Consider the following 23,418-nt stretch of genomic DNA (forward strand, 5'->3'; position numbering starts at 1 on the left):
GATAAATCTGAGAGATAGACACTCAGGGGGGCCTTGCTATCTACCCACACAGCCCCTACCTTTGTGGGTTTTACCTTCTGGAGCTCTGTTTGGTTCTTACAGTGAATACATGTGAGAAAAATCCCCTCATGTCTCCATCCAGCAGTGGGGGAAAGGAACTATTTGGAAATACCCCTAGAGCATTCTGTTACCCTTAAATCCATTCTCAAAAGAAACTAGCTAAACAGAACCTAACTTGCCGGGGTTTTATTAGAACCTACTTCACCTAGTTGGGGAAGGAAAATCCCCAACTACCGCCAGCTCTAGCCTTGGGAAATACACAACTGTAGCTCATGCTAGTCATCTTCTACTTAATGAGGAAGGGCAGGAGATGATGGAGAGGCATGTGTGAAGTTCACAGTGCAGAGGCACAGGCTTCCTGAAAAACTGATACATAATCGTAGGATTATAAAATTCTTTCCCTCCCCTCACACCTTACTAACATATTAGTAAAGGCCGGTTTACAGCTGTTTCTCTTAGCAGGTACATCATGCCTGGCTATCAGGAGAAAGAATTATAAGACAAACTGAAAAACAAAACACACAGTCTGAAGACACAGAGTGACTATCAGAACCAGACTCAGGTATTTCATTGATGTTGGAATTATTGAAGCACCTATTTAAAACAGCTATAATTAACTAAAGGTGCTAATGGATAAGGTAAACAGCAGATATAACATGGGTAATGTAAATAGATGGGAATTTTAAGAATTTTTATGCTAGAGATCAAAAACATTATATTAGATATGAAGAATACCTTTGATGGGCTCACTAGTAGACTGGAAGTTGCTGAGGAAAGAATCTTTGAGCGTAAGCATATTTCAATAGAGACTTCCAAAATGGGAAAGCAAACAGAAAAAAATAGACTGAAAAGAGCAAAATAGAATATCCAGGAATCACAGGAAAACTACAAGAGATATTATATACACATAATGCAAATACCAGAAGGAGAAGAAAGAGAAACAGGAACACAAGAAATATTTGAAAAAATACATAATTATTGAGAATTTCCTCAATTTAATATCAGACACAAAACCACAGATTCAGGAAGCTTAAACACCAACCAGAAGAAATGACAATACAAAACAACAACAACAACAAAACTACAACTAAACATACTATTTTCAAACTACAAAAAATTAAAAATAAATAGTAAATTATGAAAGAATCCATGGGTGAAAAACACTTTACCTGTAGAGAAGTAATGATAAGAATTACAGACAATCTCTCCTCAGAAACCATATAAGCAAGAAGAACATGGAGTTAAATATTTAATTTGTTGAGATAAAAACAAAAATAAAACATCAACCATCAACCTAGAATTTCATAACGTGTAAAATTACTCTTCGAAAGTGAAGGGCAAATGAAGACTTTCTCAGATAAAAACAAACTAAGGGAATTTATTGCCAGTAGGCCTGCCTTGTAAAAAATGTTAAAAGTTTTTTTAGAGAGAAGAAAGGTGATATAGGTCAGAAACTCATATCTACATGGAGGAAGAAAGATCACTAGAGAAGGACTAAGTGAAGGTAAAATAAAAACTTTTATTTTTCTTATTCTTTATTGATCTAACAGATAACAGTTCAAAATAATAGCAACAATGTATTCAAATATTTGTTTATGCTTGTGTATAAGTAAGATGAATGACAATAATGATACAAGGGACTAGAAGAAGGAATTAGAACTATTTTGATACTGTGAGGTACTTGCGCTACCTATGAAGAAATATTGATGGTAATAGTGTTATTAAAAAAAAAAAGAAAGTCAACTTGAACTAGTTGAAAATGTATTTTGAAAATTCTAGGGCAATGACTAAATAAATAAAACCCAGTAAAAGGCAAAAATAATATAGTCAATATACTAGGAAAGAAAACTGAATCATATAAAACATTCAATTAAAGCCACAAAAGACAAAAAAAAAAAAAGAAGACAAAAATAGGAATAAAAAACAAGGGCAACAAATAAAAAACAGTGGCAAGTATGGTAGCTATTACTCCAACTATATCAATATTCACTTTAAACATCAATGGTCTAAGTGTACCAACTAAAAGCCAGAGGTTGTCAGAATGGATCAATATAAGATTCAACTATATGTTGTACACAAACACACACACATGCACACAAAACCCACTTTAAAGACTCATATAGATTAAAAAGTCCATGAAGAAAGATATACCATACTAACACTAATCAAAAGAAAAGAAGTAGCTATATTAATTTCAGACAGAAAAGACTTCAGAGCAAGGAAAGTTATCAAGGATAAAAAGGGCATTTCATGATAAAGGAATCAGCTCTCCATAAAGACACAAAAATCGTTAATGTATATGTACCTAATAACAGAGTATCAATCTATGTGAGGCAAAAAATGATAAAACTACAAGTAGAGATAGGTAAATTCACAATTATAGTTGAAGATGTCAATAGCTGTCTATTAGAAATGGACATATTTAGCAGGCAGAAAATTAGTAAGGACATAGTTGAACTCAACAATGCCAACAGTCAACTACATAGAATCAGCTTCTGTGGACTACTTTATTCATTAGTAGCAAAATGTGCATTCTTCTCAAGCTCACAAAGGACTTCTAATAAAATAGATCATATTCTGGGCCATAAAATACATCTCAACACATTATTTTAAAATAGAAATCATGTAATATCTGCTTTTAGACCACAATACAATCAAACTTGAAATCAATAACAGAAAAATAGCTGGAAAATACCAACATACGTGGATATCATATAACACACTTCCAAATAACATATGGGTCAAAGGAGAAATATCAGGAGAAACTTAAACATATTTTGACACAAATGAAAATGAAAATACAACTTATCAAAATTTGTGGGATGAAGCTAACACAGTACGTAGAAGAACATTAACAGCATTTAATGCATATATTAAAAAAATAAAAATCTAAAAGCAATTATCTAAAATTTTATCCTAGGAAACTAGAAAAAAAAGAGGCAATTAATTCCAAAGTACATAGAAGAGAAAAATAATAAAAATTAGAGCAGAAATCAATGAAATTGAAAACATATCATTGCTAGAGAAAAATCAACAAAACAAAGAGCTGGTTCTTTGAAAAGACAAACAAAATTAATTAACCTCTAATTGACTAAGAAAAAAAAGACAAAGAACAGAAATTGCTAGTATCAGAAATAAAAAAGAGCACATCACTACGAATCCCAAGAACATTAAAATAATAATAGAGAAATTCTATGAACAACTCTGTGCCTAGAAATTTAATAATATAAGGGGAATCTACCAACTCCTTGAAAGACACAATCTGCCAAAACTCCCACAAGAAGAAATAGACAATTTGAATATGTATACATTAAGGAAATTGAAACAATAATTAATAGCCTTACAAAACAGAAAGCACGAAGCCTAGATGGGTTTACCAATGATGTGTAATTTTCTGCAAACAATCACCTAAAACACGTATTCCTGTTTCCCATGTATTCCATGTATTAACTCATGACACATACTCAGCACTGACTCATAGGAAAGTTAAACTCTTTATTTATAGAGAAAAGATCACTAAATTGAGTGTTATAAGCCTCAGTTACTCTTGTGGAAAATGAGCGGGCATATTCTTTTACCTGCATTGTATGGCAGGTGAGAGCCCAAAAGAGATAGTGTATATTACAAAATAAGGCTGTAAAAATGTCAAAGAATATGACATAAAGAAGGGGTGGGGATACGGAGGCAGAGAGGAAAAACATGTAATGGAAGGACCAAAAAGAGAGCAACTGAGAAATAAGATGAAGTTGAAAAGTAAAAATATAATTGTATCTTAACCACACAGAAATGGATTTTTTTCAATAAAATATGTGTGTGATTTCAAGCTCCCTGATAGGCCTTTTCCTCCAAGAATCTGTCACAATGTTTCAGATTTCTGTTTCCTTAATTCTTTCAGATTGGGCTTAGAAAGACCCTGTTAAAACAGAAACACGGATCTTAGAGAAAGGGCACACTAAGCAGTTATCAGCTGTCAAGAGTGCAACACATGTGTTGATAGATTCAATAGTCACTCAGCTGAGAAGGCCTTGCTTGAGGAAACAGGAAGCAGCTTTCTCAAGTGGCTTTGGTTTTGTATTTTCTTTTCTTCCTATAATTGTTTTTAAACCAAAGATATCAGCCTGAGGACCCATTTAGGCTGATGAAGAGAAGAGTTTTTATTGAACTTTAAAATACAGAGGAATCAGCTAGGGACCTTGTTAAAATCCAGGTTCTGATCCACTGAGTCTGGAGTAGGACCTGAGATTCTGCATTTCTTTTTTGTTTGTTTGAGACGGACTCTCTCTCTGTCTGATCTCGGCTCACTGCAAGCTCCACCTCCCGGGTTCCCGCCATTCCCGTGCCTCAGCCTCCCGAGTAGCTGGGACTACAGGCGCCCACCACCACGCCCGGCTAACTTTTTGTATTTTTAGTAGAGACGGGGTTTCACCATGTTAGCCAGGATGGTCTCGATCTCCTGACCTCGTGATCCACCCGCCTCAGCCTCCCAAAGTGCTGGGATTACAGACGTGAGCCACTTCGCCCGGCCAAGATTCTGCATTTCTAACGAGTTCCAGGTTATGTAACCAAGCAGCTTAACTTCAAACTGCATTTTAAAACTCTTTTTTCCTCTTTCTGTTGGGTTTCAACATATAACCTTGAGGCAAACTGCAGAAGCCTTTATTCTTAGCTTAAAAATAGACTTCATGTCCCTCCCTTTCTCACTATACGTACTGCCTTCACATTTCTTTAACTGTATACTAGTATCCAATTATGTGTCATCTTAGAAGTTTCAGGGGCTAATCTTGAGACAGACAGCCAAGTCTAGAGACCTAGCTGCAAAATTCCAGAGATTACTTCAAGGCAGCTAGTTAACAACTAGGTCATTGTTGAGATGACACCAGCCCAAGATCCAGGTGGACTGGGACCAAAATAGTTACCAGAACACACATTATATTCAGCCTGATTCTTGTATGCCTTTCTCTTCAAGTTTTCCCTTTTTAAACCACTGCCTTCCCCCTCCAAAATCGAAGCGGTTACTTTGGATAGAAATTGACCATTTCCCCTTCACTACTTTTGATTAATAAAGTCATTTTCTTTCTACTAAATCTCGCTCTTGTTAACGGGCTCTGCAAGCGGCGAGCATCCATAACTGCATTTGTTTACAGTTATGCTGAAGCTGCTGGTCTTCAAACTACACTTTGAGGATGAGAATATGTAACTGGGACAGGAAGTCATTTTTAAAGCCAATCTAAGGTATCATGGAGAAGATCCCTGGATAGTAAAAAGCAACATAATACATTTAATATTGAGAAAAAATAATAATAATTCAAAGAAAAGGAGGAAAGGCTAAAAAATTACACATTTTAAGATGAATGCTTAATAAGAAAAAGTTTATCGACTATTCAATACTTATGGCCCATCATCAATACCATATACTAAAGATACTACGGTATACAAAAGACAGAAAATCTTTGTCCTCAATGAAGTTACAGTCTAGCTAGACTCTAGTGGAGCACTAGTCAGTTATCAAAACTATCAAACATGTAAGTGTTAACATAATTATAAGTGCACAGATCAAATGTCCCTGGTGTGATAAAAAACTGGGAAGAGAACACAGACGTGCTTCAAAAAAGAAATGACAACATGCTGAGATTTAAAGCATTGGTTCTCAAAGTGTGGCTTTCCCAGATCAGCAGCATCAGCATCCCATGAGAACATCTTAGAAATGTAAATGCTGTGGCCTTTCTCCAACATCTACTGAGTCAGAAACTGTAGGCGTGGGACCTAGCAATAGGTGTATTAACAAGCCTTCCATGTGATTCTGATGCATGCTAAAGTCTGAGAAATATTAATCTAAAGGAAGTGTAGGAATTAAAACACAAAAGATTAGGGGACAGGGAGGGTTAGAATGACAGAGGTGAAAAGGTGTTTCTAGTTAAGAAAACAGCATGAGTAAAAGTGCCAGTAGGGAAAGGGGGAGCTGCAGAAGACCTCAGAGTCAAAGAGAGAGACAAATAGAAGAGAAGAAAATAACACCAGATAGCCTTCAAAATGACAGTTGCCAAATGAAAGTCCAGAGACTGGATTTGCTCATAGTCCTGTCTTCCTTAGCCAGCAGAAAAATAAGCTTTAATTTGAATGACTAGAAGGAGCAGAATCTTCATGCATGTACATCACCAGCCTGGCACCCAAAGGCCTTTGGTTTTGCAGTCTTTGCTAAAAATCATCAGAGGAGACGTAGCTGGGAGGTAGTACGTAGCCCTTTAGAGTAATAGTTCTCACCCTTGGCTGCGTATTAGAATCACCTGGGGAGCTCTGAAAAATTAAGATGCAGGAAGCCAACCCAGAGCAATTAAACGTGCTCTCTGGGGTGAGGTTCAGGCATCAGAATTTTTTAAACCTCTCCAGGCAATTCTAATGTGTAGCAAGGGTTGCTTGAGTGCCGCTCAGTTTCAAAAGAGATAGTGAGGTCATAGTTCGGGTGGAATTTCTCTGATGATGTTTCAGGCAGGAAAGAACAAGAGAGTGACCATTTTGGCTTTCTTGTTTAAATTTCTTCTGTTCCCATTGGAAAGGGTATCTGTTAAATTATATATTTGTTTTCAGGGGCAGAACAAATTATGGATTCCCACCATATAATGATAGGCAAAACAGTGATTTGATGGAAAAGCATGCCTTGCTTTGAGTACAGCCTTCCAGGTCACGTGGTCTGATTCTGGGGGTCTCTGTTTTTTTATTGCCTTTGAGCTATTTTATAACTCTGTAATTGTAGATCATGGACAGCAAAGGGAAATTATTCTTGTCTAAAGACATGCAAACACATTCTGTCTGATGGAGGGTCGACTGACTATGCTGTCCCTCCCCAAAACAATTCTATATCTGTTAAATGAAACTTACAGGAGGCCATTGGTTTGGACTGAGCTCCTGGACTCAGTCCACCAAATAAAACCAAAACAGCACTTCATGCTGAAGTTCCAAGTCACTAAGCCAAAACTAAGTTATTTATCTGATCTTCCAAGAAATGAGGAGAGAAACAGAGATAAGCAAATCCCCAAATTGGCCAGTTTTAGCCGGCATGGTAAGTCCCTTCTGTTTTAACCCTATTAGGACAGGAAATCTGAAACAACCAATCCTCTTTTTGTTCACTGTTTCTGCTTTTCTAGGCCCTTTTCTCTCTACAAAGCCCAGCTTCTCTGCTCAGCTCATCAGAATAAAACAGAATGAGGTGTCCCCTGATTCTAGAGTAGCAAATGAAGGTCAGTTAGATCTTAAAACTAACTTCGTTGTAATTTTGTCTATTGACACAACCATTGTGAGTTTATTTCAATATTCCTGATCTATAAATGTGTCCTTTTTTTTTTTTAAGATAGGGTCTCGCTCAGTCACCCAGGCTGGAGTGCAGTGGCTCAATCATGGCTCACTGCAGCCTTGACCACCTGAACTCAACTAATCCTCCCACCTCAGCCTCATGAGTAGCTGGGACCACAGATGTACATCAACACACTCATCTATTTTTTTTTTTAAGTTTTTTGTAGAGATCCTCTCTCCTTGGCCTACCAAAGTGCTGGGATTACAGGCGTAAGCCACCGCACGCAGCTGTGTCTCCCCTTTGGATTCTCTCTGAACCAGTTTTAACATCTGATTCCTTTATTAATAATTAGTTAAATAAACATTTTAGCATGTTAATTTTCTATCTGTATGGGAGTCACGGGTTTCCCTTTCTTAAAAAATTATATTTGAACACGACTTTTGTTCTAAATGAGTGCTGAGGGCATTGAGATGCGGAGGCGTGATAGGTTCTCTCTACTGTGACCAGTGCAGAGCAGCAAGGTGTGTTTCTTTATAATGGCACTGACTGGACCTTCTGAAACTGAACCAATTATCCCATGGAAATCATATTTCTGGGCTCCCGAAAAAAAACATAGAATTTGACTCTCTGTCTTAAAACTAGAAACTTAGATTTGTCACATCTGAGTTCCTCCTTAGGAAACCAACTCTCAGGCAAAGAGCCAAAACTCACCATGTTGTTGCATCCAGACAATGAGACACCAGCCCCTCATCCCTCATGATTCCTTTCTTATCCCTCCCTAGTGCCCGTTTTCCCTCTTTCCCCGCTATATAAAACCCCCAATTTTAGTCAGTGGGAAAGATGGATTCGAGACTTTACCTCTTATCCTTCTTAGCATCAGCACCTGATTAAAGCCTTCTTCCCTGGTTATACTCATCTCAGTGATTGGCACTCTGGGCTGAAAGCAGCAGGACCTAGACCCAACCCCTGATGTTTCAGTAAAACCTCTACTCTATTCTCTATTCTTTCCCTGGGTCTCCAAAACTAAGCCCTCACAAAGGTACAATTCTAATCCCTGCTTCCCAACTCCTGATTAGAATACCAGGTGCTACAACTTTCTCATTAATCCATTCTAATAAAACAACAGTTTCAAGAGGGTCTTGGGGTAACAACTATGTGATTTCACTAGGAAAAATACTCTTTTTCTTATTAGCCTTTTTGTTATTGGAGATCCTTGTTCACATATCTTCAGCTTTCTGTTCTTGCAAACCAAAGACAGTGAATTGGGCCTAATCAATAGTTGCCAAAATATATAACACTTTCTACTTAGAGCTTTTGATTTCCTATAATCAGTATCAATCAGTGAACTTCAATTTTCTACAGAGAAGCAATTTCCACCTTCTTCTGTGTTTTTGACTCAAAAAAATAGTTAACTACAAATTCCAAATACACAGAAATAGTTATGGTAAGTTTCTTCAAAACAACATGCAAAAGCACCAGATAGGAAGGTCAGCAATTATCTTTACTTTGTAAGGAAAACTGCCAACCACTGTTGCAAATTAAGATAAATGGCCCTTTAAGACACTAAGAGGTCTCCTTCCAACCCTGAAGTCAAAGGGCAAGTTCAGTGGATGTAAAATAAGTTAAAGTCACATTTAAATACAGAGTAAAACTTATTTTAGAATACTTGGTAGAAAACCAGAAACCTGTTGAAAAATATGAATTATCCAAATTTAAAAAGCAAATGTGATTTTGTAAGTTTAGGTTCACGTACATTCAGCAACTCAAAATTTGATACAATGCCCAGTTTCTGCTTGGATTGCCATAAAATAAATGTTTTTCTGGGTTATATTAAATTTATATCAAAAATTGTGAGCTGAATGCTTTGCTGAGTTGAAAAATAAAAGAGAAAACATTTTGTTTGGTTAAAAAAAAAGGCATTTTGTTTTCCCTATATAAGGTTTTCAAGGGTGAGTAATAACAGTATTCAAGCACTGCTAATTCACAGAGATTTGTTTGTTGCATGTAATTTCTGGGTACAACTCTGGTCACACACAAACAATTCTTTCTGATGTCACTTGGGTGGCCTTGCAAAAAGCAATTTCCAGCAACCTCTACCTACACAGAGTAACTCCACGTACCATGACGTGATTTTACGTTTCAGGACCAGCTCTTGTAATGTCATGCAGTAATTTAGGTGATTGTCAAGCATGGTGTATTCAAACTAAATGCTTTCTTTTGAACAGTAACACTTTACTATACTGAATCCTTCAATTTCTAGCCATAAAAAGTGGGTTTTAATAGCACTGGCTTGAACCTGTACTTGGGATTTTTTTTCCCTTGAACAACGAAGTAGTATTATTTTCCCCTACTGTATTATTGTACCTTCATTTGTTCATTTCATCATGGTGAGAAATATCAGAGATTTTCTCTCTCGCTCGCTCTCTTTTGTTCCTTTAAACCACTTTTCTACTTCATTGTTATAGAGATGCAGCGGGGACTCATAGGCTCATACATCTCCCCTGAAATCAGGATTAAGACACTGCCTGTGCCCAGCACTGACCACAGTCTTGCTGAGCTCCCAAACAAGCATCAGATGGCTGGATACCCTTCCATGTAACCCTACCAGGCCTCCCAGGACATTTAGGAAGATTAAGAAGATAATGCCATCAAAAGACGTGCATCTTCTCAGCAGGGCCATTTGTGGAAATTGAAAAAGAAGAGGGTTGAGGCTACTTAGAAAGGAACAAAGAGAGGTGGCCTGTCATGTTTTGTACTGCAATAGTAGAGCAAAGTGCAGCCCTAACAGGGTGGGAAACAAATAGGAGGACAGGCTCCCCTCGTACTCTTTAATCTCTGTCCACCCTCCCCACATCCATTCTGCACGGCACCAGACTTGGTAGAATCTTCAGCTCAAACTATTCTCTCTCCATTTCCTTTGCTTGAATTTTTGTGGATGAAATTTTAAGTTAAGCATTGCTGCTTTCTCTTGGGACCAAATACCTCTGGATGACAGAACTGTGACATCACTTATAGCCCTCTCTCAAGGTCATGAGACAGAATTGCTTTCCTTATGACAGGAAAACAAAGTTATTTAATATTTGTCACTGCCACTCAGGGGAAAGATGTGGATAATAATATTATCCAACTTATAGAATTATTATGAATTATAATGAATAAAGCTCTTAGAAATGAACCTGGCATATAGTAGGCATTATATGCATTTTCAAATAAGTAAATTACATAAAGACGTTCTTCAGATTTCTACAGTTACCTTAAAGTCAAGTCAGATCAAAAGTTTGAACTGAAAGGTTTCCATTCCAAATATGTCCAGAGATAGCTAGAACATTAGATGGAAGTAGGGAGGTTGCTGGGCTATATCATTTCTGAAACCCTGCTAACATAGCATGTGTTTGAATGTGTCCCTAGTCCTTGGGGAAGAATTCACAAAAATCTAGCTGCCCTCTTTGCACAGAAAATGTGCCTCCTAAGGGGTATACAAGTGATTTGAAATGTAACTTTGAATATCTGTTCTTCCACCAACCAGTAAATACAACCTTTATTGAGAAAGATACATATAGATCCAATGAAAATAGAATTATTCAAAGCAAACTAGTAACGCAACATTCATTGACTCTCAACTCTGTAGCAGGAAGGTGTAATGCAAGCTGCTTTAAACATATTTGCTGTCTCTAGGAGACCCGAGGTAACTCTGCTGTAGTCTTTGTGGCCCTGTACTGGAAGTAGCGCAGGTACTGGAAGATCCAGAGAGAGGATTCCAGGACACCCTGGAAGCTAGGAAATGAAAGCAGATGTGGAGAGGTAGGCAAGATGGCCAACTAGACACAACCAGGAGGAACATCTGGCACCAAGGGACTGGGACATATGGAAGACTGGTGCACTCCTAGCAGATATTCAGAGGGAAGACATTGAGAGTAGATGGAGGGAAGACACAGATGCTGGGCTGAAGGGGAAGAAGCTGGGAACTCTGCATAGGGCTACCATGTATGGGAACTTATTCCTGGTCCTGAACGACTGTTGGGGAAAGGGTGAGTTGAACAGGCAAGGAGCAACCTGCTCTTACTACAGGCATCTAGAATCCCGGCAGGAGCAGACCCCATGACTACCAAAGACACTTGAGTTGGCAGGGAGAACTGCTTGGAGAAGTGGTAGGGGCAGAACTCCAGGCTGGTATGGAGCCCAGAGGATTTGGCGCAGGAGTGTCTGTAGTGGAGCACAGCCAGGAAAGCACATCCCCTTGGCTCCACTTGCTCCCATAAGAGACTTTAGCCCTAGGGAAAGTGTCAGATCTGAATTCTGCAGGGTGGTCTTGCCCATGAGACGGGACCAGTCTGGCCTGAACACCCCTTGGTATGTTGGCCTTTTCCGGGACCCCAGCCTGGCTGCACCTGCTTGCAGTGTAGCCTGGGGTACCCAGCGGAGACAACTCCTGAGGGCCTGCATCATAGCTCCTGCACTGGTGAATTAGGGCTGAACTGTGGACGGCTCCAGTAGAGCAGCCCCCACAGACACACCAGCCTGCCTGCGCCCTCCCCCCAATGCAACCTCTCTCATGCCACTTTGCCTGCATGCACTAGCCCAGGGCCACCCCCCACATCAATTTGCTGGCACATGTGTATGCAGGCAGACCTCGCCTTACCTTCCCCACCAGCATGCCTGTAGCATGCACCCTGCTATGCCACTGCTGCCAGCATGAATGAACCCCCAACCCACCCTACCGCCATTGCTGTGGGACTATTGGTGGGCATGGAGAGCACCAGCCCTGTCCCTGGCAGTGCCCCACCCCTGCCATCACACTACTACCAGCATGAAACTAGGCAAGGAGAGCAGCAGACCCACCCCTGCTCTGAGCAGCCACTACCACCCACATGAATGCACACAGAGGGCGCACAGCAGAGGTCACACACAGGCCTGTGCCCACCAGCGTCCCACCCTCATGCTAACATGACCATGCACAGTAGCTGGTGAGGTGGAGGTGGGGCCACCCCTGACCCATACTGCCATCAACACTGCTGCAAATGCCCACACAGAGGCTGGCACCACATCACCTGCTAGCACCCTGTCACAGCCAATGAGGGTACACACTGCCACACTGCTGTTGCCACTGCTGTTGGCATGTGTGGACAATGACATATCCCACTGCTACTGCCCTATGAAGTGCTTTGTCTGGCACCACCCATCTAAGTGTTGTGACCAGTGGTCCTGTTGCACCTCTCCCTCTCCAGCGCGGCAGGTTATACCAACCTTGAGGAGTCAAAAAACAAAGCCAGGGCCCAATACCAGTCCCCCAGAATTAGAACAGGCAGTCTAGGAGTTCTAAGCTGAGGCCGAGTCTCCCAAAATCTTCCAGAAACAAAGTCAGTTGACTGAATCCACCTTATACCACAACTAAGCCCCCAAGGACATAAAATAGAATAAAATAGCCCATCTAAAAGACAGCAACTTCAAACATTGTTGGAAAATCAGCCCACAAAAATGAGTAATAACTAGAACAAGAACTCTGACAACTCAAAAAGCCCAGGCCAGGTGCAGTGGCTCATGCTTGTAATTCCAGCATTTTGAGAGGCCAAGGTGGGTGGATCACCTGAGGCCAGGAGTTCAAGACCAGTCTGGCCAACATGGTGAAACCCCATCTCTACTAAAAATACAAAAATTAGCTGGGTGCAGTGGCACACACCTGTAGTCCCAGCTACTCAGGAGGCTGAGGCAGGACAATTGTTTGAACCCAGGAGGTGGAGGTTGCAGTGAGCCAAGACTGTGCCACTGCACTCCAGCCTGGGCGGCAAAGCGAGACTCCATCTCAAACAAACAAACAAATAAACCAAAAAGCCGGAATGCCATCTTTCCTCTAAACAACTACACCAGTTCTTTAGCAAACATTCTTAACCAGGCTTAGGTGGCTGACATGACAGAAACAGAATTCAGAATGTGAAAATGTACAAAGATCATTGAGATTCAGGAGAACACTGAAACTCAATCCAGGGGAGCTAAGAATTGCAATAAAATGATACAGAAACTGACAGACAAAAAAGCCAGTACAGAAAAGAATGTAACTGACCTGATAGAGCTGAAAAACACACTGCAAGAATTTCATAATGCAATCACAAGTATTAACAATAGAATAGACCAAGCTGAGGAAGTAATCTCAAAGCTTGAAGACTGGCTTTCTGAAATAAGACAGTCAGACATGAATTTAAAAAAAAATGAAAGAATGAAAAGGAACAAAGAAAACCTCTGAGAAATGTGGGATTATGTAATTATGTCACTGAAAGAAATGGGGAGAATGAATCAACTTGGAAAATATATTTCAGGATATCATTCATGAGAACTTTCCCAACATTATTTCACAAGAAGATGATCCCTAAGACACATAACCATCAGATTCTCTAAGGTCAAAATGAAAAAAAAAAAAGTCAAAGGCAATAAGAGAGAAAGGTCAGGTAACCTACAAAGGGAAGCCCATTAGATTAACAGTGGACCTCTCAGCAGAAACCCTACAAACAGCAAGAGATTGGGGGCCTATATTCAGGAAAGAAGAAAGAAAAGAAAGGAAGGAGGGAGGGAGGGAGGGAAAGAGGGAGGGAGGGAGGGAAGAAATTCTGACAGAGAACTTTATATCTGGCCAAACTAACTTTCATAAATGAAGGAGAAATAAGATCCTTTTCCTACAAGCAAATGCTGAGGGAATTTGTTACCATCAGACTTGCCTCGCAAGAGATCCTGAAAGAACTACTAAGTATGGAATGGAAAGACCATTACCAACAACTGCAAGACACACGTAAGTACACAGACCAGTGACACTATAAAGCAACTACACAAACAAGTCTGTATACTAACCAGCTAACATAATGACAGGATCAAATCCACAGATATCAATAATAACCTTGAATATAAATAGGCTAAATGCCCCAATTAAAAGACACACAGTGGCAAGCTGAATAAGGAAGCAAAACTCCATAGTATGCTGTCCTCAAGAGACCCATCTCATATGCAATGACACCCATACGTTGAGAGTAAAGGGATGGAGAAAAATCTACCAAGCAAATGGATAGCAGAAAAAAGCATGGGTTGCAATCCTAATTTCAGGCAAAACAGACTTTTAACAAACCACTCTCTTGGACCATAGTGCAATAAAAATAGAAACCAAGACTAAGAAAATCACTCAAAACCATAACATTACATGGAAATTAAATAACCTGATCTTTCAACAAAATGATACAGGAAGGTTTAATGCAAGCTGTTTTAAATATGTATGCTCTCTCCAGGAGACCCTAGGTAACTCTGCTGCAGTCTTTGTGGCACTGTGACCTGCAGGTACTGGGAGATCCACAAGGAGGATGCTAGGACACCCTGGAAGCTGGGAAATGAAAGCAGATGTGGAAAGATAGGCAAGCTGGCCAACTAGACACAGCCAAGAGAAATATCTGCCTCCAAGGGACTGGGACACAGGGAAGACTGGCACACCCCTAGCAGATACTCAGAGGGAAGGCATTGAATGACTTTTGGGCAAATAATAAAATTAAGACATAAATCAAGAAGTTCTTTGAAACTAATGAGAACAAAGATACAACATACCAGAATCTCTGGGACACAGCTAAGGTAGTATTAACAGGGAAATTTATAGCATTAAACACCCACATTAAAAAGTTAGAAAGATCTCAAATTAGCAACCTACCATCACAACTGAAAGAACTAGAGAAGCAAGAGCAAACCAACCGCAAAGCTAGCAGAAGACAAGAAATAACAAAAATCAGAGCTGAACTGAATGAGACTGAGACACACACACACACACACACACACACACACACACAAACATTCAAAAGATCAACAAATCCAGGAGTTTGGTTTTTGAAAAATTTATAAAACAGACCACTAGCTAGACTAATAAAGAAGAAAACAGAAAAGATCTAAATAAACACAATTAGAAACAACAAAGGGGATGTTACTACTGACCCCAGAATACAAATAGCCATCAGATACTACTGTGAACACAAACTAGAAAACCTTTATGTACACAAACTAGAAAACCTAGAAGAAATGGATAAATTCCTGGACACCTACATCCTCCCAAGACTGAAACTGGAGGAAATTGAATCCCTGGAAGGCAACCTAGGCAATACTGTTCTGGACATAGGAACTGACAAAGATTTTACGACAAAGACACGAAAAACAATTGCAACAGAAGCAAAAATGGACAAATTGAATCTAATTAAATGAAAGAACTTCTGCACAGCAAAATAAACTATCAACAGAGTAAATAGACCTACAGAATGGGAGACAATATTTGCAAACTATGCACCTGACAAAGGTCTAATATCCAGCATCTATGAGGAACTTACGTAAATTTACAAGAAAAAATCATTGAAAAGTGGGCAGAGGACATGAACAAACACTTTTCAAAAGAAGACATACATGTGGCCAAAAAGCACATGAAAGAAGGCTCAATATCACTGATCACTGGAGAAATGCAAATAAAAACCACAATGAGATACCATCTCACACCGGTCCAGATGGCTATTATTAAAATGTAAAAAACAAAACAAAACAAAACAAAAAACAGATGCTAGTAAGGTTGCAGAGAAAAGGGAATGCTTATACACTGTTGGTGGGCACGTAGGTTAGTTCAACCATTGTGGAAAGCAGTGTAGTGATTCCTCCAAGAGCTAAAAACAGAACTACCATTCAATCCAGAAATCCCATTACTGGGTATATACCCAAAAAAATATAAATCATTCTATAATAAAGACACAAGCATGCTGCATATGTTCACTGCAGCTCTATTCACAATAGCAAAGACACGGAATCAACTTATATGCCCATTGACAGTATACTGAATAAAGAAACTGTTGTACATATACACCATCTAATACTATGCAGCCATAAAAAGAATGAGATCACGTCCTTTGCAGGAACATGGATGAAGCTAGAGGCCATCATTCTTAGCAAATTAACATAGAAATAGAAAACCAAATACCACATATTATCACTTATAAGTGGGAGCTAAATGATGAGAACACATGGACACAAAGAGGGGAACAACAGACACTGGGACCTAGCTCCACTGGGTTGAAGTTGGGAGGAGGAAAAGAATCAGAAAAAAATAACTACTGTGTACTAGGCTTAGTACCTGGATGATGAAATAATCTACAATAAACTCCCATGACATGAATTTACCTATATAGCAAACTTACACATGTATCCCAAAATCTAAAATAAAAGTATTTTGAAAATAAATACATATATTTGCTCATTTGATCACCATCACTTTACAGATGGGAAAACTGAGCCCAAAGTAGTGAATTTATCAATCAGCCAATGTGAGCTTTGGAATGCCAATTTACCAGTGTTTGGCATGCTGGCCAAATGGTCTTTCAAAAATGGGTAGGAAAGAGATTCCAAATGAGTCTATGAAAGGTTGTGATCACAAATGGATCATTTATACCAGCCTTTAAGCACTCTATCTGGCTCCAACCTAGCAGTAGGCCAATGCCAGTGCATTAATTTGGAACATACTGCAGAATGCACACATTGATTATCACATGCATCTTAAGTTAGTCTTGTAAAGTAGTTTACAAAGTCCTTGGGGTTTTCCACGCTCATCTTGGATTGCCACATTTACCTGTCCTTTCCTTCAGCACTTGTGTACCTGCTCAAGGTCCTCACCTTTGCTATCTTCCTTTCCTTCTGATTTGTCACAAGTTATTAGGGTGGCATCGATGTCCTCAGAGTTCACAGCACTGCTTTCCTTGAAACAAATCAGAAGGAGATGACGGATTGTGGAAAATATTCCTAGGCCTACTATTTAAACCAAAGGCATAAACTTGTGGCCCATGGTCCAAACTCAGCCTTCAGGAATCTTTTTTATACAATGTTTAAAAAGATTTAAATTAGTATCTACTGTTTTAAAATTGGAAATATCTCATAGAATCAAGATTTCTGGCTTACCTTGGAGGATCAGATAATTTAACCCCAATGAAACCATTTCTCTGTGGCTACCACTTTTAGAAGGATGTGTATCTCTTTAACAAAGATGTGTGCTCTCTGGTACCCTTATTCCTACCACTCCCTTCCTCTCTTATAGCCTATATGTTTTATTCGGTAATGTTACCTCTTTACATGCCAGGCCTTAGGGTTTTCAAATGTTGGCATAAAGCCTACTTTCTCAACTTGATCACCCATTCCATAGACCCCTACACTCTAGGTGTAAGAATGCTTCTGTCTAGTCTCCAATCACTCTAGAAGACATGATACAAATGAAGTAAGAAAAAGGGAACTAGCCAAGAAAAGGGGCAGTGATAGAACACTGAAGGATCAAGAGAGAAAATAGGGTTTAAACTTAAAGAAAAAAGCTGCAAGAAACACTATAGTGTGATGGTTAAATCATAGACTTTGAAATCAGGCTGTGTCACTGGGTGCTATTGTACTTCTCTGGGCCTGAGTAGCCTGAATCGAAAAAAAAATATGATGCAAATATTACCTCACTTTTAGAGTTGGGGTATAAGGATGAGAATAAGTGCTTGGCACTGTGGCCCATGCGTAGATGGCTCAATGAATCAAAACTCATACATATGAGTAACATGAAAGTGACTGGAAAATACTCCCTGCAATTTCTTGAGGCTAATCACCCTTGTTCCTATAAAACAAGGAATAAAAATTTCACAAACATTAATTGCTCAGTGTGGGAATATCTCAGAAGGACCAAGGAATAAAAGTTAAGGAAAGATTCACAAGATCATGTATAAACTGGAAGATGCTACAAGTGGAAAAGTGAGATGCTCAAGGTCTGATCCATGCTGTTAGGAAAGGTCTAGCAAAAGCAGTAATTATTTTTGCTAATTATGAGGTAGAAATAAAATTTACTTGCTACTGCTAGGTTTCTATCCAGGATTAGTTGGATATGAATAAATTGCATCCTGTGATAGATTTGAAGACTTTATGTTCATATTCATGGTTTTGCCCTTACAATACACTTGTGGAGAGAAAGAGAAGGGAACAGAAGCCAAATCAGAGCAAAAACAGTTTCCATCTCTGAATACTGCCATCTGGTGAGAAATTGAGCTTCTTAAGGTATTTAGTATGGGGTAAGCAGATTGTAATGGCTATTCAGAAAGATTTGGCCTGCTTCTTAAAACTCTAAATTGCTTTTTATTAAAATAACTCTTTTGATCTTGAATGATCAAGATATCGTCCAAGAATAACTTTCTGGGTGGATGTTGGAGGATACAATGGACAACATGTAGACAATGATGTCATAAAAAGGATACTTCCTTCTAGGAACACACACCTGTTAGCAGAGAGGTCTTCCATAGAAAACACCCTTCTTATAAGGTCCCTCACCTAACTTACCTTTACTTGAAAAGCTTCCTTGGATTAGTGCTCCCTAAAAAGGGAGAATCTGAGGATTAACTAAGGGTTGACCTATTTTAGTCAGTGGACTGAACCTTAAAATTGGAGGCAGGAAATGGGAGAATCCCATATATAACCCCCACTTTCACTTCTGAGCCTTGGCTTAAGCAGATTCCTCTGTCTGAAATGAAATTCTCATCTTTTCTACCTTGCAAATTCTAGTAATCTTTCGAGACCTGGCTACCTAGCCAAGGCTTCTCAAATACCTTTGAAAAAATTAATCACTTTATCTTAGGTTCTGTCAGCAATTTTTAACAGTCTCTATTGGAAAATTGATTAAATTGCAACTTCTTTATTAAACTATCTCTGTTTTCCCACTAGATGATAAAATTCCCCCAGGATATACACCATACTTATTCATCTTTGCATTTCCAAGGCCTAGAATATAGCAGATGCTCAATAAATAGTGCCTTGAGCATTTCCCTTTAGGGACTTGGTCTCATTTTGTGTGTGTGTGTGTATGTGTGTGTGTGTGCATATGTAGCTAGGAAGTCTATAGTTCCACAGATAAAAATAGCCATACTACTACTTCCAAGTGGTTCCTTCACTATAACGATTCCTTGAATGTCTTCCTGGAGCATAACAGAAAGCCACACAGATACTCCAGTCAGCATCCAGCCTTTTTTCTAATATGTAAGTGATAAAATTGTGGGCTGCCAAGCTATGCTGCTTGTTTAAAAATGTTCCTTCAAACAAACTACAAACCAAAAATTAATTTTATTCATTCACTTATTTAGTCAATAAATGTTTACTTATTGAACACCTGATGGACATTAGACAATGTTCCAGATGTCAGAATGAAAAATACAATCCTCTATAGTTATTTCCTTCAAGTAGGGGAAACTATAAAATTATAAATAAAATAGAGAATTTCCTAGAGTAGTAAGTGTTATGTGATAGTTGAGCAGAGCCCTGAAGAATAAGGAGACAAGTAAGCAAAGCTCTGGGGAAAGTTCATTGCAGTGAGAGGAAACGCCAGACAAGGGCTCTGGAAGGGGGAAAGTGTGGTATGTGGACAAAAAGGCCAGCATTATAAATAAGGGGCAGAGGGGTGAGAGGTCTTTCGAGAGTAAGGCAGGGACATTTGGATCAGGACCATGGGCTGGTGAAAGGCATGTATTTTATCTAAGTGTTAATGGAGCAATTTAAACAGAGAGTGGCATAGTTTGATGAATAATTGTATAAGCTGTGCTACTTCGTGGAGAAAGACTGTATTGGATATCCAAGAGTAGATACACAGAAACCCCTGAGGAAGCTATTACAGTAATCCAGTTGAGTATGACATGTTATTGCTGGTTAGTGTGCTTTGTGGAATCCAGATAGAATTCGTGTCAATTGTAAGGAAATTATTCAGTTCTCATCAACATTGTCTTCAAAAGCAAAAAGCAAGCTATTACCGCTAGAAATTTCACCCAACTCACTTCTCTCCTCCATCCCTTCTATAAGTAGGAACATGGTTTAAACACCTTGAATGAGCAGAATGATCGTTTTTAGGTCATTTTGGATTTTGTTCTTATCTGAAAATTTGGAAGCAAATAAATGCTGTTGCCAAAGCATATAATTAAAATGGGAATATTTCTGAGCAGTCTTGTAACACATCAGCTTTAATTCAAAGTCATGTTTGGATTGTCAAAGCAATGTGTTCATTCCTTACTTTATGCATGAAGGATCCAAAAACTGAAAAGGAAGCGGGGAGGCCATTTACTTTAAAAGCTAGAAAGACAAAAACCCTTGTGAGATCCACTGAGCATCACAAAGCTATTGACTAGTTGAGATGAGATTTAAAACCAAATACAGTTCCAGAGTCTAAGAGCACAACATTTACACTATGTAGCCTTTCCAATTTGTAAAAGGACTTGACCATTATTCTAGTGCAACCTCTTCATTTTATAGACGGGAAACTGAGGTCAAAGATGATAGATTCCTTGAAGAGAATCTACTGGATCTCTTGACTCCTTGTTGACTAATTTCAGTGAACATAGATCCTGTATAAGGAACAAAACCAGTACTTTCTTACCATGAAATATTTGCAGAGAAAAATGGAAAAGTCACTTGGGATATTTAACAAAATCCTTGCTCATCCCTCAAAACCTGTCTAGCAAAAGAGCTCATGAAATTGTCTTATATATGTTAATTATCTGCGGACCTCTGAAAGTCAAGCCGTTCTTAGTGATTATAGAAGTAGTACCAACAGCAGTTGAAAGGGTTATAATGTGTTCAGCTGTTCTAGATGTCTTTTATGCATTATCTCATTTAATCATCACCATTGCTCTATTAGGAAAGCACTTCTATTATCCCAGTTTTCCAGAAAACTAAACTGAAGCTCAGAGAAGTTAAGCAACTTGCCTGAAGTCAAAGAAAATGGTGGAGCCAGGGTTGAATCTGAGCAGTATGACTCTACAGCAGAGGTCAGCAAACTACAGCCTGTTGGTCAACTCCAGACCACTACCTATGTATGTCAGTAAAGTTTTATTGGAACAAAGTGACACTCATTCCTTTCTCTACAGTTATTGCTGTTTTTGAGCTGCAATGGCAGATTTGGGTAATTACGACAGAGACCCACTAGCAAAGAGGAAATGTTTGCTACATGGCCCTGTACAGGAAACTTTGCTGACCTACAGCTTGTACGCTGAACATTCTTTAACAAATGTTTGCTGAATGCTTACAATGTGGGAGACACAATTCTGAGTGTTCAGTAAACAGAAGAGATAGTTCTCTGCCTTTCTGGAGCAATACGCTAAGACATGCTGCTTCCTGATTAGGACTGGTTACAAAATTGGTGGGACCCAGTGCAAAGTGAAAATGGGGGCTGTTTGTTTGAAAAAAATATTCATACTTTCAAGGTGGCAAGAGCAGAGCCTAAACCAAGCACGGGGCCTTTTTAAAGCATGGGTCCTGTTTAACTGGATAGGCTGCAAACCCATGAAACTTGCCCTGCTTCTGACACGACCTTGCTGAAGTTGGCTGTGAAACAACAGTGCCCAAGAAGGCCTGACATGGTAATCCTGATGTATAAAGAAGATACCCTACCTCTCCTTGCACTTCTAGTCCTGGGTGACCTCCAGGGTTGGAGGGAGAAAGCTGTGAAGCCATCCACGTGGAATGCATCTCACAGGGGCTCACAATACTCAATACTCAAAGCTGTGCTCCTTACACTTGGCAGCACTAACTCTCCTGTCAAGGCCCCAGGAAAGGGGATGTCTCATCAATTGACTCTGAAATGATGGGCAAAATCCTTTCATATATGCATAAAAGATCATTCAGAACAGTTTAAAAGCCCCACCTCTGCAGTCTACTTGCTTGCATCAGAAGACTTACTACACCATACCCTAGCACTGTGAGCTTGGGAAAGCTCTTAAATTTCTCTGTGCCTCAGTTTCCTGAGCTATAAGGTAAAAAAAGAAATAGTACCTACCTCATAAGGATACTGTGAGAATTTAGTGATTTTTTTTTTTTTTTTTTGAGACGGAGTTTCACTCTTATTGCGCAGGCTGGAATGCAGTGGCACGATCTTGGCTCACTACAACCTCTGCCTCCTGGGTTTTAGCGATTCTCCTGCCTCAGCCTCCCCAGCAGCTAGGATTACAGGCACCCACCACCACGCCCGGCTAACTTTTTCGTGTTTTTAGTAGAGACGGGGTTTCACCATATTGGCCAGGCTGGTCTCAAACTACTGACCACAGATGATCTGTCCACCTCAGCCTCACAACGTTCTGGGATTACAGGCGAGAATTAAGTGAACTTAAATATGTAAAATGCTTAGAATAATGTCTGGAAAACGTTAAATGCATACATTGGAATATTATCATTGTTAGTATTTTTATTATGTGGAGAGGGTATAAGGAAGAGATGGTAAACTACTGAGGACAATGTAAGTTGACAAAGGGTTGATGTAAATGAACGAAGATGGTATTTTAAAATAGAGAGTGCTGGGGAGCATGTGAACTGAGGAGTGCATGGTGTATCCATACAGCCTTCTACCCCTCAACTTTAGCTCCTTGCTGCCGTGTCCATCATTATTCCCATGAAGTCAACTCTCTTCCATTTTTTTTTTTTTTGTATTTAAGAAAAGCCAGAAATTGGCCGGAGGCACTGGCTCATGTCTGTAATCCCAGCCCTTTGGGAGGCTGAGGCAGGTGGATCACGAGGTCAAGAGATCAAGACCATAATGGCCTACATGGTGAAACTCCGTCTCTACTAAAAATACAAAAAAATTAGCTGGGCGTGGCGGTGGGCGCCTATAGTCACAGCTACTCTGGAGGCTGAGGCAGGAGAATCAGTTGAACCGGGGAGGCAGAGGTTGCAGTGAGCCAAGACAGCACCACTGCACTCCAGCTGGGTGACAGAGCGAAACTCTATCTCACAGCAAAGAAAAGAAAAGAAAAGAAAAGAAAAAAGCTAAGCGAAGCAAAGCTAAGCTAAGCTAAGCCAAGCCAAGCCAGAAATCTAGATTTTGTCAGGAAATCTCCCAAGTTTTCCATGTTGACAACTAATTCAAACTTTCTTTAAATATTCTGTCTGGTCAAACAATCCCTAACTAAATCCTCCAATCAAGCATATTATAAGCTTTGCTCTGTAGCACCCATCAGATTCTCAAAGGACCGTGAGCATCAGAAAACGGTGAGAACTCCCACTTTAAAGAATCAACAGGCCATCAACATCCC

At 39.5% G+C, this 23,418-nt stretch overlaps 1 protein-coding gene across 6 annotated transcripts in view; it reads right to left on the bottom strand.

Annotated features, from left to right (window-relative positions):
• The window catches only part of GRM7 (glutamate metabotropic receptor 7), an 879,282-nt gene that overhangs the window by 471,639 nt on the left and 384,225 nt on the right, over nt 1–23,418 (bottom strand). The gene's annotated exons all lie outside the window — the stretch shown is intronic.

The sequence above is a fragment of the Symphalangus syndactylus genome, chromosome 21 (genome assembly GCF_028878055.3).
Source record: "Symphalangus syndactylus isolate Jambi chromosome 21, NHGRI_mSymSyn1-v2.1_pri, whole genome shotgun sequence".
In the NCBI taxonomy this organism is placed as follows: domain Eukaryota; kingdom Metazoa; phylum Chordata; class Mammalia; order Primates; family Hylobatidae; genus Symphalangus; species Symphalangus syndactylus.